Raw genomic sequence first — 19,127 nt, 5'->3', positions numbered from 1 at the left:
TAGAGTGCTTAATAGCCTACGCTTTCCTCCAACACCTGACTATGTATCACCTGAATCCTTTTTCCCACAACAGCAAATGTGCACCACCCAAATCTTTCCCCACTGACTGTGTGCATCATCCACATCCTTCGACCACTAAGGGAACATACATCATGCAGTTGCTTCACCAAATCAATTAGCCCCTCACCCTGCAACCTGTGGGTGAACCACAGGAAGAGATATGGGAGGGGGCATGAAAGGGGATGGGAAGCTTGAGGAGAGGGTGCTGGTCGGTTCCAGGAGATGCCCTAAAGGGGGAAGGGTTTGTGGGGGAGGACCCCTGGAGAGTACCAAGAAGGGACCCCCAGAAGAATACCTTATCAAGCCAGGAACTCGCCAGCTTCCCACTCCACTTGCCTCAGGGCCTCTGTGCATTCTGATTGGCCTAGTGGTTGGCAGGGCGGGTGCTCACAGGGCAGCTGAGCCAACAGAGGCTGCAGGGAGGCTAAAGAGGGCTCCCCCCTGTGTGGGGTTAGGGGGGAAGGGGACATGAAGCCAGCTCTCTATCGGGTGAGACCAGGCAGCAAGTGTTGCTTGGGGCACATGACTAGAGAAAGGTTGGGGGAGCAGCAGAGCAGAGCCAATTGCTGCACTCCTTCCATTTTGAAATGTCACCCCCACAGGGGAAACACCCCCAGTTTGCACACTCCTGATGCTTATGGTGCTATAACCTTTGACTCCATTGTGACTATAAGGATCATGTAGGAAAACTTATTTCCATACATAAGCAGGGTCTGAATGAATGCTTCACTAACAGCTACCCAGATTGGGAACGAGACCCTGGGTCTATCTATGTAAACAGTTTGATCCTGCTTTGCTTACAGTTCTTAGCTCTTCAGCAGATGGACCAGGATATTGCTCATTGTAATCAGCTTCACTTTGACTCCACACCAGCTAAGTTATCACTGAACATTGCTATGCAGTTTAAAAGGTGTTACTAATGTGAGACTAAGTAGAAATGCAGAAAAGCAAGACCAAAGAAAAGGGTTTCCATTTACCTAAGCGTTGGTGGTAATGTTCTGGACTGTCAGAGCCTCCTGAGAGTAAAGGGACAGCAGGTTTTCTGGTCAAGAGACTAAGCACCCTGAAACAGAAGTTACTCACCGTAGTAACGGTGGTTCTTCGAGATGTGTCCCCGTGGGTGCTCCACAATAGGTGACGGGCTTGCCCGGCGCCGCAGATCGGATCTTCCAAGCAGTTTCTGCCGGATCGCTCATGCGCCGGCGCGCGCCGCTCCCTTGCGCGCTCCTGGCCATGTGCGCGATCCGGTTCCCGCCAGTTCCTCGACCAACCGCCTCGGGTGCCCCTGCAAAACACTAACAGAGATCCGAAGCGGGGAGGATGGGCGGGTAGTGGAGCACCCACAGGGACACATCTCGAAGAACCACCGTTACTACGCTGAGTAACTTCTCTTTCTTCTTCGAGTGTCCCCGTGGGTGCTCCACAATAGGTGACTACCCAGCAGTAACCCAAGATAGGAGGTGGGTAATCGGATTATGTGCAGCTTGTCCCCGAGAGGACCGCTGCAGAGAGACGGGTATCCTCTTGGAATAACCTGTGAAGGGCGTAATGTTTGGCGAAGGTGTCGTAGGATGACCAGGTCGCCACTCTGCAAATGTCTTTTAACGCAACGCCCTTGAAAAAGGCTGTTAATGCCGCCACCGCCCTGGTGGAATGAGCCCTGGGAGTGGCCGATAAAGGAGTCTTTCTGAGCTCGTAGCACATTTTTATGCAGGATACAATGTGCTTTGAGATTCTCTGCGAGGAGAGACCCTCTCCTTTCGATTTGGGAGCGAGGGAGACTAGGAGTCTATCTGTTTTCCGGAAGGACTCGGTCCTGTCTACGTAGAAGGCTAGCGCCCTCCTCATGTCCAGGAGGTGTAGGCGCGCCTCTTCGTTGGAGTTATGAGGTTTTGGATAAAACAAGGGTAGAACAATAGGTTCGTTGATGTGAAACTCGGAAGAAACTTTGGGGACAAAGGCGGGATGCAGCCGTATGGTTACCGCCTCCTTGGAAAACACAGTGCAGGGTGGCATTGCCATGACTGCCGCGAGCTCGCTCACCCTACGAGCTGACGTAATTGCGAGAAGAAAGGTCGTCTTAATTGTAAGGAGGCGGAGGGGAACCGTGGCCAAGGGCTCGAACGGTGGTCCCATCAGTGTGGTAAGCACCAGGTCCAAGTTCCACGAAGGTGGAATCGGTTTCCGAGGGGGGTAGAGGTTTATCAACCCTTTAAGGAACCTGGTAACCATAGGGTGGGCGAACACCGTGTGCCCTTCCTCCTCATGTCTGAACGCCGAGATGGCGGCAAGGTGGACCTTTAACGAGGATAGCGAGAGTCCTCCTCTCTTGAGGTCCAGTAAATACTCTAGAATTGTAGGTATAGGCACCGAAAGGGGGGCCAGCTGCTTGGTAGAACACCAAGCCGTGAAGCGAGTCCATTTTTGTTTGTAGGTCTTCCTAGTGGAAGTCCTCCTGCTACTTTCTAGGACATGTTGTACTGCCACTGTGCATGTGCTCTCTAGGGAGCTGAGCCATGGATTAACCACGCTTGCAGTCGCAGGCTGTGGGGGTGCGGATGCACTATGGACCCCTGGGCTTGCGTGAACAGATCCGGCGCCACCGGAAGAGGCATCGGTGGACGGTCCGACATGCGCAGGAGTAGGGGGAACCATTGTTGGCGATCCCACGTTGGGACTATCAGGATCATCCGGGCTCTTTCCCTTCTGGCTTTTTGCAAAACTTTGTGGATCAGCACTGTGGGAGGAAACGCATAAAGCAGGGGGCCCCCCCACGGGATCGCGAACGCGTCCCCCAGGGACCCCCATCCCAGTCCTGCCCTGGAGCAGAATCGTGGGCACTGCTTGTTGTGCTGAGTGGCAAACAGATCGATTTGGGGAAAACCCCATGCGTGGAAAATCGACCGTAGCAGATCGGGATGGATCTGCCACTCGTGTGTGAGCGCAAAAAGCCTGCTCAGCTGGTCTGCCTTCACGTTGTGCGCACCCGGCAAGTATGAGGCTTTCAAGATTATATCGTGGGCGATGCACCAGTTCCATAAGCAGATTGCTTCCGTGCATAAGGCACAGGATCGAGCTCCTCCTTGCCTGTTTATATAAAACATGGTGGAGGTATTGTCTGTACTGATCCCGACAACTTTGCCTTGTATGTGGTCTCGAAAGTGTTTGCAGGCGTTGAACACTGCTCTGAGCTCCAGTACGTTGATGTGTAGTGACTGTTCCGTGGGCGACCACAGTCCTTGAGTCACCTCTTCGCCCATGTGCGCTCCCCACCCTATGAGGGAGGCATCTGTAGTGAGAAAAAACAGATATTTGTGGCTGGTGGAAGGGTACCCCTGTTAGTAAGTTCCTGGGGTTTACCCACCATTGCAGGGATTTGCGCACCCCGGCTGTGGGCGACACCACCCTGTGAACGGTGTGTACTGCCGGTTTGTATACACTCGCCAGCCAGTGCTGCATGCTGCGCATGTGTAACCTGGCGTTCTGCACTACAAACGTCACCGCTGCCATGTGGCCCAGCAGCTGCAGGCACGTCAAGACCGGCACCGTAGGGCTGAAGGTGATGACTTGCACGAGGGAACCGATGGCTCGAAAGTGAGCCTCTGGTAGGTATACTCTCGCTGCAACCGAGTTTATGTGAGCCCCTATGAACTCTATGTCCTGTGTGGGGTCTATTTGTGATTTTGCCAGATTGATAACCAGGCCAAGTGAGGAGAACGTGTTTGCTGTGACGCGTATCATGCGCAGAACCTCTCCTTTCGAGGCCCCTTTGAGCAGGCAGTCGTCCAGATACGGGAAAATAAATACCCCCTGTCTGTGCAGGTAGGCTGACACCACTGCCAAGGTCTTGGGGAAGACTCTGGGGGCCGAGGAGAGGCCAAACGGTAGGACCTTGTATTGGAAGTGTTTGTTGCCTACCATGAACCGGAGGAATCGCCGGTGAGCCGGATGGATGGTTATGTGGAAGTACGCGTCTTGTAAATCGAGGGCTGCGAACCAGTCTCCATCGTCCAGAGCGGTAAGGATGGAGGCGATCGTGGTCATCCGAAAACGTTGTTTGCGCAGGTACCTGTTGAGGCCGCGAAGGTCTAAGATGGGCCTCCAGCCTCCTGTCTTTTTCTCCGTGAGGAAATACCTGGAGTAGAACCCTTTCCCGTGCAGTTGCTCCGGCACTCTTTCCACCGCCCCTATGAGCATGAGATGGTCCACCTCCTGCCTGAGCCTCGCTACCTGGGAGGCCTCCTGGAGGTGGGGCTTGGGTGGAGGTCGTGACGGTGGGAGCGACTGGAAGGGGATGGCGTACCCCGTGGCTATGATCTCCAGCACCCATTTGTCTGTGGTGATCCTTTGCCACTGGTCGTAGAATGGTCGGAGGAGATGGTGAAACAGCTGCTTCGGATGACCTTGTGCGATGGTAGTGATGGCGCAGCCCTGGATCTGTATGTCAAACTTGTGGCCTTTGGCCCCGCCCCGAGGACGCCCGGCTCTGTTGTGAGCGTCGCCTGGGAGTTCTGTACTGCTGGTGCTGTTGATGTCGCCCTTGCTCGTAACCCCTGTGATACTGGGGGCGCTGTTGCTGGTACTGGTACCGCCTTTGCTGAGGGTAGTACCTTTTCTTTGTGTATGGAGGGGTGTAAATCCCCAGGGTCCTGAGTGTGGCTCTTGAATCTTTACTGGAATGAAGGACCGAGTCAGTTGATTCAGCAAACAGCTTCTGCGAGTCGAAGGGAAGGTCAACTATCTTCGCCTGCAGATCCCTCGGTATACCCGAGGTCTGGAGCCAGGACTCCCTTCGCATCACCACTGCGGTTGCTGTGGAACGTGCTGCCGTGTCCGCAACGTCCAAAGCAATCTGAACTCCCATCCTCGCAGCCGCGTAGCCTTCTTGCACTATGGCCTTGAGGACCGGCTTTTTGTCCTCTGGAAGCGAGTCCATGAGGGAAGTTAACCTGGAATAGTTGTCAAAATTATGGTTCGCCAAGTGCGCTGCGTAATTTGCCATTCGCAACGTTAAAGTGGAGGAGGAGTAGACCTTTCTGCCGAACAGCTCTAGCTTCTTGGCATCTTTGTCCGTTCCCCCTGTTTTAAATTGAGATGTTTTTGATCTTTGTTGCGAGGACTCCACCACCAGGGAGTTTGGCTGTGGGTGGCTAAACAGGAACTCCATGCCCTTCGCCGGCACGAAGTATTTCTTATCCGCTCTCTTTTGGACAGGTGGAATAGTTGCAGGGGTCTGCCATATCGTAGTGGCGGACTCTAAGATCGCTTCATCAAGCGGTATTGCTACTCTGGAAGAGGCCGGAGGTCTCAAATTTTTGAGGAGCTTATGGTGTTTCTCTTGCACCTCTGCTGTCTGGATGCCTTGCGTGAAGGCCACCCTCTTAAACAGCTCCTGAAACTGTTTGAGATCGTCCGTAGGATGGACGTCCCCCAGGGCCGTAGCCTCGTCCGGGGAAGAGAGTGAGGAACCGCTGGGGTACATCTCTCTGGACCCTTCCGGTTCCTGCTGGTGATGGTACACCCTCTCGCTAGAGGTTTGCGAGGGAAAATCTCGGGGTTCCATGACCAGTCCCCCTTGAGATGCTTGAGTCTCTGTCCCCGGTCGCGATTGCCCTCGGGGGTATGAGATAGTTTGTGGGGATCTGTCCCTAGTAGATTGCCGATGGTGTGTATGCCCCGCGTGGTAGGGGTGACCATGGCAGTATAGGCACTGTTCTTGGGAGGGTGACCTAGACCACTCCCTTGGTGTGTACCCTCTGCGTCTGGGGGAGGGAGATCGTTGAGACACTGGAGAGAGCGACTTCACATAATAGTCCAGTGGTTCAAACCCGAGGAAGGGTGAAGGTGGTGCCAGCCATGGCGAGGCTGGTTGTAAAAATGGAGAAGGGGGCTCCGGGTAGGCTAGGGGGGACCCCTGCCTTCTGGTTGGAGTCTGCAACGTAAGCGGAGGGCTGTGAGAAAGCAGCTCCACAGCCCTGTCCGGAGAGGGGCTGCAATGCCTCCTCTTGTGTGCAGCCTTCCCCCTCCCTGGAGGAGGTGACTCCGCCCCCTGACGCGCGGGGGATCCCGGCCCCGTCGGCACCATGCTAGGCATGCTCGAAGGCGGTGCCGCACGTGCGGTGTCCTTCTGCGCCTGCAGGCTACGTGCCTGCGCACTCTGCACCGCCGGTTCCGTCGGGGTCGGTGCCGCTGCCTGCGGTGCCGCCGGTACCGGCGCTTGTTTAGCCGCCGCCCTGCCTGCGGTGCGGGGCGGCTGGCTGATCATCGGAGGCTGAGCTGTTTCCACGTGGCTCTCCGTGCCGCCACCGATCAGCTGTTGCTGCGGCTGGGGGCTGCGTGCTCCTCCCGTCCCGCTCACTGTTGCTGCCGGCAGGGATCGGGCTGGAGAGACTTTCCTCCGTTTCTGCGCTGATGGAGTGAGGGAGGCAGCTTTCCTTTTAAGGGCCCCGGAGGGTCCCTCCTGCTGCGGCCGCTCCGGCACGTCTGGCTGGAGGGCCTTTTCAAGAAGCAGCATTTTAATGCGCATCTCCCTGTCTCTCCGTGCTCTGGTTGTTAATTTAGCACAGAAGGCGCATTTTTGTGCCACATGGGACTCCCCCAGGCACCTTATGCATAGACTGTGCCCATCGGACACTGGCATCGCCTCTCGGCAGGACTCACATTTTTTAAAGCCTGAAGAGGACATTGTTGGTGAGTCTTTGAGTTTTGTTAAGTGGGTACTTAGCACCTTCTTTGTGCTGTTTTCCCTGTCCGATGGCCTGCCTCAGCAGGAGGGCTGATGGCCGTAGCTCCTGGCCTCCGGCGCTTGTTACTGGGACTGGCTGAAGCTGTCCCGCTCGTAGTTTGTTTGTTGTTGTTTGTTCTTTTTTTTTTTTTTTTTTTTTTGCAAAATAACAACCGGCTAACTCGTAGTAGCCTAAGTATCTGAAAAACTTTGAAAGAAAAACAGATAAAGTCGTTGAATACGCTATTTGGCCTTAGCCTAGTCGGATTCCGTCTGCAGCCGACGGCGGTTAAGGGGAACTGGCAGGGACCGGATCGCGCACATGGCCAGGAGTGCGCAAGGGAGCGGCGCGCGCCGGCGCATGCGCGGTCCGGCAGAAACTGCTTGGAAGATCCGATCTGCGGCGCCGGGCAAGCCCGTCACCTATTGTGGAGCACCCACGGGGACACTCGAAGAAGAAGTATCTTGACCAGTATTCCATTTGAAACCAAGATGTTTTGTTAGTTGAAGAAGCTGTGTTTTCTTCTACCCTGCCTAAAAGCTAAAAGCACGGGAACCTGAAATCATTTGAGATGGTGTACCATTTCTGCCTAGCCTGCAAAAATATGAACATTAACAAACTGATGTGCAGCAGTTACAGCCAAGAAGTAGAAGACAGCACGTGGGACCTTATGGCCAGCAGAGTGGCAGCAGTGAACAGGTGCATGGTGAGCAACCTTCAGGGTGAGTGACATACCTCTTATCTCTCCTGCTCCAAGATAAAAGGTAAACTGTTCAGATGCACTTCTCCATTCTGGGTCTGCTCTGACCAAAGGCAGCAACAGTGAGTGGAGCATTTATGTGCATGCACCCAGTTAGTGGTGTTTTTGGAACATCAACTGATTTCCCAGCTGCTATTAAAGGTTTGTTGTCTATACTCAGACTCTATGCTTGTGAGGAAGTATTTCCTCTCAGGGATGCCCCAGGCTGGTAGGTACATTTCCCAGGTTACAGTAGTGGGGCTTTGGCAGGTTGGATTTTACTGATTGAAAGGAACCCCCTGAATATTGAACCCAGGTTGAGCTGCTGCTGGCTTCACCTGGAAGAAGGGTGACAGAAGTTATTTTACAAGTTATCAAAAACAGAATTTGAAAATAAAAATTCTTTAGCTGCACTGCCTAAATTGATGTTTCACTACTTTTCTTTAAAAAAAAAGTGCTTCTCAAGTGATTAAAACCTACATTTACAATCTAGCAGCACACATGACTGTGTAGCTTATTATATCATGTTTTATCATTGGTCTTCACATGTTGACAGTTGTTACCAAAATAGTAGTCTGTCAGATGTTTTGTGGTTCACCAGCATGCATGTACTCCCTCTGTGTGCTGCCCTGTCTTGGAACAGGTAACCAGCACAACAGATTCCTAGAAAACTCCCACTGACTTCAGAATCGGATAATGTATGAAGGCAGCAAGCCAGATTTATTGTCAGTGAAGTATGTTGCATCCTATTTAACATCCTACGTGACACACATTAAGGCAACAAAATGCTTCAACAGCCTGTAACTGAGGAATTGCTATTTTGGTGGAACAGAAAATAAAACTGTTGTACCAATAAAAATGTTTGCTTTTATTGAACAAGACATTACAGTGAAACGCATCACAATGCTATCTTTGCTGGCAGGAGAGACTCTTCGAAAGAATAAAAGCTTGCAGTTGTGATTAGATTCTATTACCAGACTGAAAATTGTGGGGGTGGAGAGGGGTGAAGTGTAGCAAAAATCGAAGATTCCCAGAGAGTGAAAAGGAAGGTATGGGTGTGAAGGAGGCTTGCTTGATAAAGGATTGGGCAAGTGCTACAGAACAGGTCAAGCCCAAATCTGCTCATTTCACAGCTTGAGTAAAAGACTCAAACATCTCAGATTTGTTTTTCACAATCATTATCATGTGGGCAGAACCATCTTTGTTGTTCTGCCTCTATGTTACTCAACGCTCCTCTTGCCTCAAGAAGTCCACTGTAATACACAATGCACAGAAAAGAGGCTGTTAAATTCCACCTCAATGATGAGACTTCACTAACACACACGTTGCAGCACATCCAATCCCTTTTTCATTGATCCTGTTAAGACACACATCTCTGCAAGCACTATAAATATGGTAAGTGTGAACAGGAACAAAAAATACAGTTGTGGCTTGTACAGCAGCTTTGAGAGGAAATCATTCTAACTAGCCCACCCTTCTCCAGAGGGGGCAACTGATATTCAGAAAGGTCTGGGTCTCCTGGCCCGTCACAGCTACTATGACAGGCCAAGCAGTTGGAGACCAAAGCCTTTTAAATCCCCCCTCCAGCACTGTGCTGCAAGCTCAAACCAATACTCACAGCTGAGACTTTGGTAGGAACGTAGCAGCCATACTGGGTCAGACCATAAGCCCATCAAGCCCAGTATCCTGTCTTCCAAGAGTGGCCAATGGCAGGTGCCCCAAAGAGAATGAACAACAGGTAGTCATCAAGTGATCAGTTTCCTGTTGTCCATTTCCAGCCTCTTGCCAATAGAAGCTAGAGACACCCTTCATACACATCCTGGCTAATAACCATTGATGGACCTATTCCCCATGAATGTATCTAGTTATTTTTTAAACTTTACTACAGTCTTGGCCTTCACAACATTGTCCACTGGTACCATTGTCCAAGAGGCACTGAGGGCTTCCGGCCCTGATCCCTTCATCCAAAACCCTTCCCCTCTTCAGAGCATACAGCAAGCCCCTCCCCCAAACTTCTTGTCAGCTTCCCTGCAGACAGATGTCATTCTAGCTGTTATGGAATTGCTCACCGGCCACCACAACAGGGCTAGGTCCGACTCTAGGATCCTGCAAATACTACATTAAGGGCCCGATCCAAAACACAGGTTTATTGATGTACAGAAGTACAGCTCGAGCTGGGTGCCTTCAGGGAGGGACCCCGCCTTGCAGAAACCATTAACAATTATATCCCCACAGTTTGTAACACCGCCCATGCCCCTGCCCGGAGTCCAATCCCCTAATTTCAGTAGGGGTCTTCACTCTTCCTAATTGGATAGATCCAGGTGCTGGGAAGATGATCTTGCTGTAGACGCCCAATCATCTTCAAGCAATTGTTATCCAAACTCCTTGCATTCCTCTCTCATTGCTGTCTTTTCAAACTCCTTTTCTGCTCATCAAGAACCAGTTTCTACTGATTTTCCAGCCGCCTCCCTATTATTCTGCTCATGTCAGCCTGACCTGGGCCTAAGGCTTCAACAAATTTGGTGACTAGTGCTAAGCTAGGAGAACAAAATTTCTTATAACATTTCTTAAAGAATGTATACTTCTTAAAGCATGTATACCAGTGATTCCCCATAACACTAGCAGACATTTAATTGCTGACGGTAAGGAGGGAAACCAAGGCTCAAGTACCTGATGATAGTAGTTTCCACCCTCTTCTCTATGAGCCCACCTATGTATGAGTATCTTCCCTAACCCCATGAGTACACAGTCCTATTGGACAGGGTCCTGCAATGCCTCTTACTGCCCTACCCCTACTCCACCCCTTCATCCAAGCCACCACTATCACAGAGCACCCTGCATCCCTGCTGTGCTTGGCCACCACTCCACCAAAGCCCCTGACCCACCCCACCTCCTCTGCTCACTCCACTTGTCCCTGTCTTGTCCCTTCCACTTGTTCCCCAAGCAAAAGAACCTGAAGTAATAGCAAAAAACATGGTGACAGAGCATGATTGAACCCCTGACCGTAGTAGCAAGGAGGAAGCGCAGGAACATACCCCACTCTGCTTTCCCAGATCCTAGCCCATGTGCCTCTACTTCTCAGTATCAGAGAGAGCAGGTGGTGGTTTTACCCCTTCCCTAAGCCTCCTTCCGCACACAACAGCTGTGGCTGAATCGCTCTGCTACTCACCACCAGTGACTGCACAAGAAGGCCTAACCACCCTGTCAGCACCACGGCCCCATTTCATCATCCTGGGCTCTACAAACCATGCACTCCGTGGAGGTTTCCACAACTCCGGCGCCTCTTGGCCCCTGCCTCCCCGGCCCCATCCCTCAGGCGTGGGAGCACAAGTCCCTCTATGCCACGTCCCGTATGGTTGTCCCCTAGACTGGCAGGCTGCCCCGAGCCCAGCCCCATACTGTCTGCACCGCCCAACCCTCTTCATCGGCGTGCCGGGCACCACGGCACCCACCCCGATCACTGAGCAACTCTAACCTTTCACCGACCTACACCCACTGCACCCGGCCACGCGTTGGGTGCGCATCACAAAATCCCTTCCCCGAGCACGCGGGCGAGCGAACAAAGTGGCGCCGCACCTCGCCGGTCATCAACCAAATCCTGCCCCCGAGGGCGCAACGTGCGCCACCCAACTCTTTCCCATGGGATTGGAATGTGCATCACCCAAATCGTTCCCTGATGGAGGAATTTACGGTACCCAAATTTTACCCCGTGACGCAATGTTCATCACTCAAATCATTCCCCCAGTGGTGGAGTGCTCATCACCCAAATGCTTCCCCAAATGCCAGGCTGAGCATCAGACAAATCCTTCCTCCAACGGTGGCGTGCGCATCACCCAGATCCTTTGGCCACTAGCTGAATGTACATCATTTATTTCCTTCCCCGCAATCCTTTGTGTGCATAATTCAAATCCTTCCCCATGACTCTGTGTGCAGCACCCAAATATTTCCTGCAATAGTTGTGTCCCCCTCCATGCATAAATCACCCAAATCTTCTACAAATTAACTGTAGCATATGCATAGGATGCATCACCATAGCCATTCCCCCAACAGGCTGGTACCGCACCCCAGCCCCATGATATCTGCATTATTCCAAACTCTCCCTGTAACTAGTGTTTCACAGAAGCAACTAATGATCACGTGCATCACCACCCACTCAACTCCCTTCTCCAGTAAGATATAGTGCACTGCACACACGCTTACCTTGGTATAACTGTGTGCCCTCCAAACACTTAGCATGGGGATACTGGGTGCAGTAACCCTAATCAGGTTCACCACCCTAATCCTTCCCTCACCTTTACCACACAGAGTCACCACTGCGACAGCTGTTTACATCACCCACCCTTCCCCAACTTGCTGTGCATTGCTGCAGCTACACACATACCAACCCTATTTACTAGTGTACATTACTGAAGCTGCCCCTACTATGGCTACCCTCCTGGTGACACCCCAACATGTTCACCATGTGCCTCATCCAACTTATATACTCCCATAGCCAACATGGTACCACACCACTCCTGTAATCACCATGTACAGTTCCCAACACCCAACCTCCCATCTGTCTTTAGGCAAGCTGCTTATTTTCTGTAGCTTAGAGTACTTGCTATTTCTCATCATATCCTAGAATAATGTCCTGAGGTCATAAAAAGGACCCTCACCCAGATAAAAGGCAAGGGCAAAATCTCTACGACTAGTGGATAAACTCTGCAGCTATTGGATTCTCCAGGTGTCAGTTTAGGGGATCTAGCAAAGAGCTGCTAAATTGACTGCTGCACACACACTCATCAACCCTGGTACTTCACCAGAACAAAGAGGTTGAGGTAAGTCAATGAGAGTCTCTACAGTCCTTCCCCAGTACTTAATTTGCCATTTGGTCTTACGCTGCATATCACTACCCGGCTTCCATCCCTAGTGATAGGCTCAGGGCAGCTGCTCCGACTTTGGGAGCTGACACAACTCAGCCATTATACTAGTACAGGCCCCTGCATCTTGCCACACCCTTCGTACACGAGCCCCATGCCCTAGTCAGAATTCTTCCTTCAGAGGACCAGAGTAATGATTCAGAGGGGTAGCCGTGTTAGTCTGGATCTGTAGCAGCAACGAAGGGTCCTGTGGCACCTTATAGACTAACAGAAAAGTTTAGAGCATGAGCTTTCATGAGTTAACTCACTTCTTCAGATGCTGGTCCTGGAAATCTGCAAGGCCAGGTATAAATAGGCCAGAGCAAGGCTGGGGATAACGAGGTTAGCTCAGTCAGGAAGGCTGAGTTGTATTGTCATCAGTAGATCTGGAGGTGTGAACTCCAAGAGAGGGGAAGCTGCTTTTGTATTTAGCCAGCCATTCACAGTCTTTGTTTAATCCTGAGCTGAGGGTATTGAATTTGCAGATGAATTGTAGCTCAGCAATTTCTCTTTGGAGTCTGGTCTTGAAATTTCTTTGCTGCAGGATAGCTACTTTTAAATCTGCTACTGTGTGTCCTGGGAGATTGAAGTGCTCTCCTATGGGTTTTTGTATATTGCCATTTCTGATGTCTGATTTGTGTGCATTTATTCTTTTACGTAGAGACTGTCCAGTTTGTCCGATGTATATGGCAGAGGGGCATTGCTGGCACATGATGGCATAAATTACATTGGTAGATGTGCAGCTGAATGAACCCACGATGGTGTGGCTGATCCGGTTAGGTCCTGTAATGATGTTGCTGGTGTGTATATGTGGGCAGAGCTGGCAACGAGGTTTGTTGCATGGATGGGTCCCTGAGATAGAGTGACTGTGGTGCGGTGTATAGTTGCTTGTTAGCATTTGTTTTAGGTTGGCAGGTTGTCTGTGAGCAATGATAGGTCTGCCTCCCAAGGCCTGTGAAAGTGTGGGATCATTGTCCAGGATGGGTTGTAGATCCCTGATGATGCGCTGTAGAGGTTTTAGCTGAGGACTGTAGGTGACGGCTAGTGGTGTTCTGTTGGTTTGTCTCTTGGGCTTGTCCTGTAGCAGGAGGCTTCGTGGCACACATCTGGCTCTGTTGATTTGTTTTCTCACTTCCTCAGGTGGGTATTGCAGTCTCAAGAATGCTTGGTGCAGATCCTGTAGGTGTTTGTCTCTGTCGGAGGGGTTGGAACAAATGCGGTTATATCTAAGTGCTTGGCTGTAAACGATGGATCGTGTGGTGTGTCTGGGATGGAAGCTGGAGGCATGAAGGTAGGCATAGCGGTCAGTGGGTTTACAGTACAGGGTGGTACTGATGTGTCCATTGTGTATAAGCACGGTAGTGTCAAGGAAGTGGATCTCCTGTGTAGATTGGTCCAGGCTGAGCTTGATGTTGGGGTGGAAGTTGTTGAAGTCCCGGTGGAATTCCTCCAGAGTCTCCTTCCCATGGGTCCAGATGATGAAGATGTCGTCAATGTAGCGTAAATAGAGCCAGGGTGTTAGTGGACGAGAGTTGAGGAAGCGTTGTTCCAGGTCAGCCATGAAAATATTGGCATATTGAGGGGCCATGCGGGTACCCATAGCTGTGCCGCTGATTTGAAGGTATATATTGTCACCAAATCTGAAATAGTTGTGTGTGAGTATAAAGTTGCAGAGCTCAACCACCAGATGTGCTGTAGCATCATCAGGGATACTGCTCCGGACAGCATTTATTCCACCTTTGTGTGGGATGTTGGTATACAGAGCCTCTACATCCATGGTTGCTAGGATAGTGTTTTCTGGTAGGTCACCAACGTATTGCAGTCTTCTCAGGAAGTCAGTGGTGTCGCGGAGGTAGCTGGGGGTATTGGTGACATAGGGTCTGAGGAGAGAGTCCACATAACCAGACAGTCCTTCAGTGAGAGTGCCAATACCGGAGATGATGGGGTGTCCAGGATTTCCAGGCTTGTGGATCTTGGGTAGTAAGTAGAATAACCCTGGATGGGGCTCTAGAGGTGTGTTGGTGTAGATCTGTTCTTGTGCTTGTGTAGGGAGTGTCCTGAGCAGACGGTGTAGTTTTTTAGTGTATTCCTCGGTGGGGTCTGAGGAAAGTAGCCTGTAAAATCTGGTGTTGCAGAGTTGTCTGGAAGCCTCCTTCTGGTAGTCAGACCTGTCCATGATGACAGTAGCTCCTCCTTTATCTGCCTCTTTGATTATAATGTCAGGGTTGCTTCTGAGGCTGTGGATGGCATTGCGTTCCGCACGACTGAGGTTGTGAGGCAAACAATGTTGTTTCTCCACAATTTCTGTCTGTGCGCGTCGGCAGAAGCATTCTATGTATAGGTCCAGACTGTTATTTCTGCCCTCAGGAGGAGTCCACGTGGAGTTATTCTTCTTGTGCCACACCATCGTGGGTTCATTCAGCTGCACATCTACCAATGTGATTTATGCCATCATGTGCCAGCAATGCCCCTCTGCCATATACATTGGACAAACTGGACAGTCTCTACGTAAAAGAATAAATGCACACAAATCAGACATCAGAAATGGCAATATACAAAAACCCATAGGAGAGCACTTCAATCTCCCAGGACACACAGTAGCAGATTTAAAAGTAGCTATCCTGCAGCAAAGAAATTTCAAGACCAGACTCCAAAGAGAAATTGCTGAGCTACAATTCATCTGCAAATTCAATACCTTCAGCTCAGGATTAAACAAAGACTGTGAATGGCTGGCTAAATACAAAAGCAGCTTCCCCTCTCTTGGAGTTCACACCTCCAGATCTACTGATGACAATACAACTCAGCCTTCCTGACTGAGCTAACCTCGTTATCCCCAGCCTTGCTCTGGCCTATTTACACCTGGCCTTGCAGATTTCCAGGACCAGCATCTGAAGAAGTGAGTTAACTCATGAAAGCTCATGCTCTAAACTTTTCTGTTAGTCTATAAGGTGCCACAGGACCCTTCGTTGCCGCTACAGAGTAATGATTGTTCCTGATGTCCAGGCTCAACGTGATCTCCAGTGACTTAAAAAAACAGTGACATTAAGGGAGGGACTACGAACTACAGAGTATCTCTATAAGTGCAGGATGACCAGAATAAAATTATGGAGAGGAAAAGACAGTCCCAAACAAGGACCCGCAACAGGAAGGACCCATTCCATGGAAATCAGAAGCAGCTCTCTGTTCACAAGGAAGTACCTTATCACACAGATACTGGACAGAGATCATTTTACAGCGGCTCATACACTTTCACCAAAGCACTCCTCAGTTCCACTGTCAAGCAGAAAGTCTACTCTAGTTGGGGCTCCTGGATGATTACTCTGCAAGCGTAGAAAAAGTCCAGCCTAACACATGTCTACACTAAGCTCCACAGGGTGTATGATATCCTAACTTCATTGCTGATTCCCTTTCCCACCTGTAATTGGCCCCACACGACAAACAAAGGCTGAGTCAATGACTACAGAGCTCTGCTGTTGTCTGCCCTAATTTACGTTCCTTCCTACCTCTTCCTGGAAGCCGAGACCTTGTCCACTGTATCCCCTAGAAGCAGACATAAAAAGTAGGCGAGGAAGAAGAGCGTGTTGGCCAACACAATAAAGAAGAGAGAATGACAGAGAAACATGGGAGCACGGTGTAGCCAGACAAAGCAAGCAACTCACTACCTGGAGTCAACTATCTGCTGAGGATAACACTGCGCAATCTGCCCAAAGAAATAAGCTGCCACTGAAAATGGGAACCTCGTCTCCCTCAAGACCACTGCTCTTAACAGGGAACCTACATTTACAAAATGTCCCTAGCTGCGGAGGCAGCCTTACGTGCAACTAGATGGGCTGTGAGGCGAGCCCATGCCAAACCAGACACTTCTCAGTGACAATGACAGCTGCCCCACTCCCAGATAGGCAGCTCTGGCTTAGCATTGATAATATGCACCAGGGTCACTGATCTCGCTTGCTTCCTACTACGTGACAGGAGTAGACTGATGGTTGACTTCTTTTCCCTTGGTACTCAACCCAGAACAAGGGGAAGAAAACAACAAGTTAGCATCTCGGTCAGCAGTGTCGCATAACTTCTTGTTCCTAACATTGCAGAACTATGTCACTCCTTCCCATTACCACTGTAGCAGTACAGTTAGAAAGACGCCCATTGTACATACATCCAAATTAATCACTCTGCACAAAAGATTTCAGTTCCTTCCCCAGGCTCAACTTCACAGGGCCCTTTCCCCAATCAGAACGCTCATATACAGTGACAAAACTTACATTAGAATACAGACAAGGAATTCAGAAAATGACCACTCACAGCAAGGTATGCAGAAGACAGAAAGCGAAGGACTATTCAACATCTCCTTAGAATGTCATCTGGGCAATCAGGTGCACTTTTTTCCACCTTGACCATTCCCAGGGCTCCTGGATGATTCTCCTGTAACAGGGCAAAAAAAAAAAAAAAAAACAAAAACCACACACACACAAACAAAAAAAACAAACTATGAGCCATCACCACCCTACACCCATCTATATCATGTCCAGTCCATGAACACAGAACCCAACATGGTAAAAAATACAGAAAAATACGTGAAGGAACAGAAGCAACATCCTACCTCGACTCCTCCTGGATCTAGCTATTTGCTGAGGAGAACATTCTGCTTCTGCTCAGAGAAATAAGCAATGTCTGGAAATGGGGATCTTTGTCCCACTCATAACCACTCCTGATAGTTGGGAAGCTCTGCTTACAAACCCTACTTAAGCTAACTGGGTGTTCTGACCTGAGATAGGCGGGCTGTGAGGAAAGCCCTTTCCAAGCCAGACACTTCTCAGTGATACTGGCAGCTGCTCCACTCCCAGCTGACTGTCTCTTTCCTCACATCAATAATGCTTGTATGTTTGCTCTCTCCTTCTCTTTCCATCGCATGATGGGATTGAACAGTTGACTCCTTGTCCCTTCCTGTTAAATCCACAAGGTGTTGAGGAGGGTACGGAAATGTCAAGTTAGCATCTGAGTCAGCTATGACCCATAACCTTGTCTTCTCACTTCTAACACACAGCGAGCCATGCCTCTCTCTTTACGGCTGTAAGGCTACAACTACAAAGGGGCCTGTTACACTTATATCCCAAACAGTCACTCACTGCACTTCAGACAATCATTCCCCCTCCAGCCTCAATACCATAAGGCCTCTTGTCCCATTAGGAAACTGACAGCCTTTGAAGAAAACTATGGTGAGTGTAGATGGGGAAGTCTAAAAGCTGACCACTTATTCACACTGTTATGCAGAAGGCAAAAAGCTCCATCCTCCTATACAATTTACATGCCCTCCCACTTCTCAATGGCTCCTGAGACCTTGCCTATAGGGATGCTGCCGCCCACATGCTATAGAAGGAGATGGCACAGTAGAGGCAAGAATAAAGGGACAAAGAGAGACAGAGAAATGGATTGCGTTGGCCAACACGCTAGAGGACAAAGAGAAAACACATGGGAGGTGGCAAGCAACTCTCCACCTGGATGGCTCTACTTTCACATCAATAATACTCACAGATTTGCTGCTCTGGCTTATTCCATTATGTGATGGTTGTAAACTCTGACCGTTAATTTTTTTCACTGCTACTAAACCCATCACAAAGGAGAAAAAAAACAAAGAAACAATCAGCAATCTCACATAACCTCTTCTGGCATTTAACACACCTCACGGTTCCACCCATCCCTCCAGTTACTGCTTTTGGACTACAACTAGAAAGGACCTTGTTGCACCCCCATTAAAAGTAATCACTTAGTATTGCAGACTATGGCCCCTTCCCACACTCAGCACCACTGGGAATCATGTCCAGACAGGAAGCTCACAGCCTATGAAGAAATATGCTGTGACGAGTGCTGAATTCAAAAAACGGATTGCTTACGGTCCGCCACTTTTGCGCAAGGCAGAAAGCTAAGGATTGTTCATGTCCCCTTTGAAAGATGTCCAAGCTGCTTGAGCCCCACTTCTGTCAGCTTCTCCTCTGGTCAGGGCACCAGGGTTGATTCTGCTGCAGGTGCACCAGAAAAAGCTCAGTATGGGCCATTGTTACACTAAGCCCTTTGGCGCTGTCAATTTTTGTTTTCAACTCTCCCCTCACCTTCTTTATTCAGCCTCACTCAATGAACAGAGTCTGAATCAACAATGTGAGCACTCTTATCTTGCATCTTCCATCCCATGCTATTGGGTCCCTTCCTAGTTCCAAGATTTGAGACCTTGTCCATGGGGACGCACACCCACAATGCCTGCATGTTTCCTGAGGATGGACACGGTTCAGAGGCATGGAAAAATGAAAGAGAGAGAGAGAGAGAGAGATTGTGTTGACCAACACACTAGAGGGGAGTGAGAGAACGCAAAACATGAGGAGGGCAAGCAATTCATCACCTGGGAGTCACCATCTTAGATCCACCTAAGGATGACATTCCACTTGTGCCCAGAGAGATGACCAGTCTGTGAAAATGGATACCTTGTCTCCCTTGTAGCCACTGCAACCAGTCAGAACCTATGCTTATACACCGAGCATAGCTGGGCATCCTTAATGTGGAGTAGTGCAGGCCATGACCAAAGCTGTAGCCAACACAGACACTTCTCAGTGACCACAGTGTATGATCTGTTTCCACTTCCACAATTCTTCCCAGGCATCAATGGTGCTCCCAGGCTCAATTCTCTCCCTTTCTTTCCACAGCAAGAAGAGAGTAGCC

The 19,127-nt window shown here is 50.1% G+C and overlaps 1 long non-coding RNA gene across 1 annotated transcript; it reads right to left on the bottom strand.

The window, feature by feature from the left end:
• Positions 1 to 8,445: 8,445 nt before the first annotated feature.
• LOC142018522 (uncharacterized) lies at positions 8,446 to 19,119 on the bottom strand. Its single transcript, XR_012646846.1, has 6 exons — positions 18,811 to 19,119; positions 18,527 to 18,682; positions 18,311 to 18,436; positions 17,950 to 18,020; positions 16,722 to 16,841; positions 8,446 to 8,777 (listed from the first exon to the last, which is right to left on the bottom strand). It is a non-coding gene; the product is annotated as an uncharacterized LOC142018522 (long non-coding RNA).
• Between the last annotated feature and the right edge of the window lie 8 nt (positions 19,120 to 19,127).

This window comes from Carettochelys insculpta, chromosome 10 (assembly GCF_033958435.1).
Source record: "Carettochelys insculpta isolate YL-2023 chromosome 10, ASM3395843v1, whole genome shotgun sequence".
Taxonomy (NCBI): domain Eukaryota; kingdom Metazoa; phylum Chordata; order Testudines; family Carettochelyidae; genus Carettochelys; species Carettochelys insculpta.
This window is presented reverse-complemented; position numbering and strand designations above follow the sequence as displayed.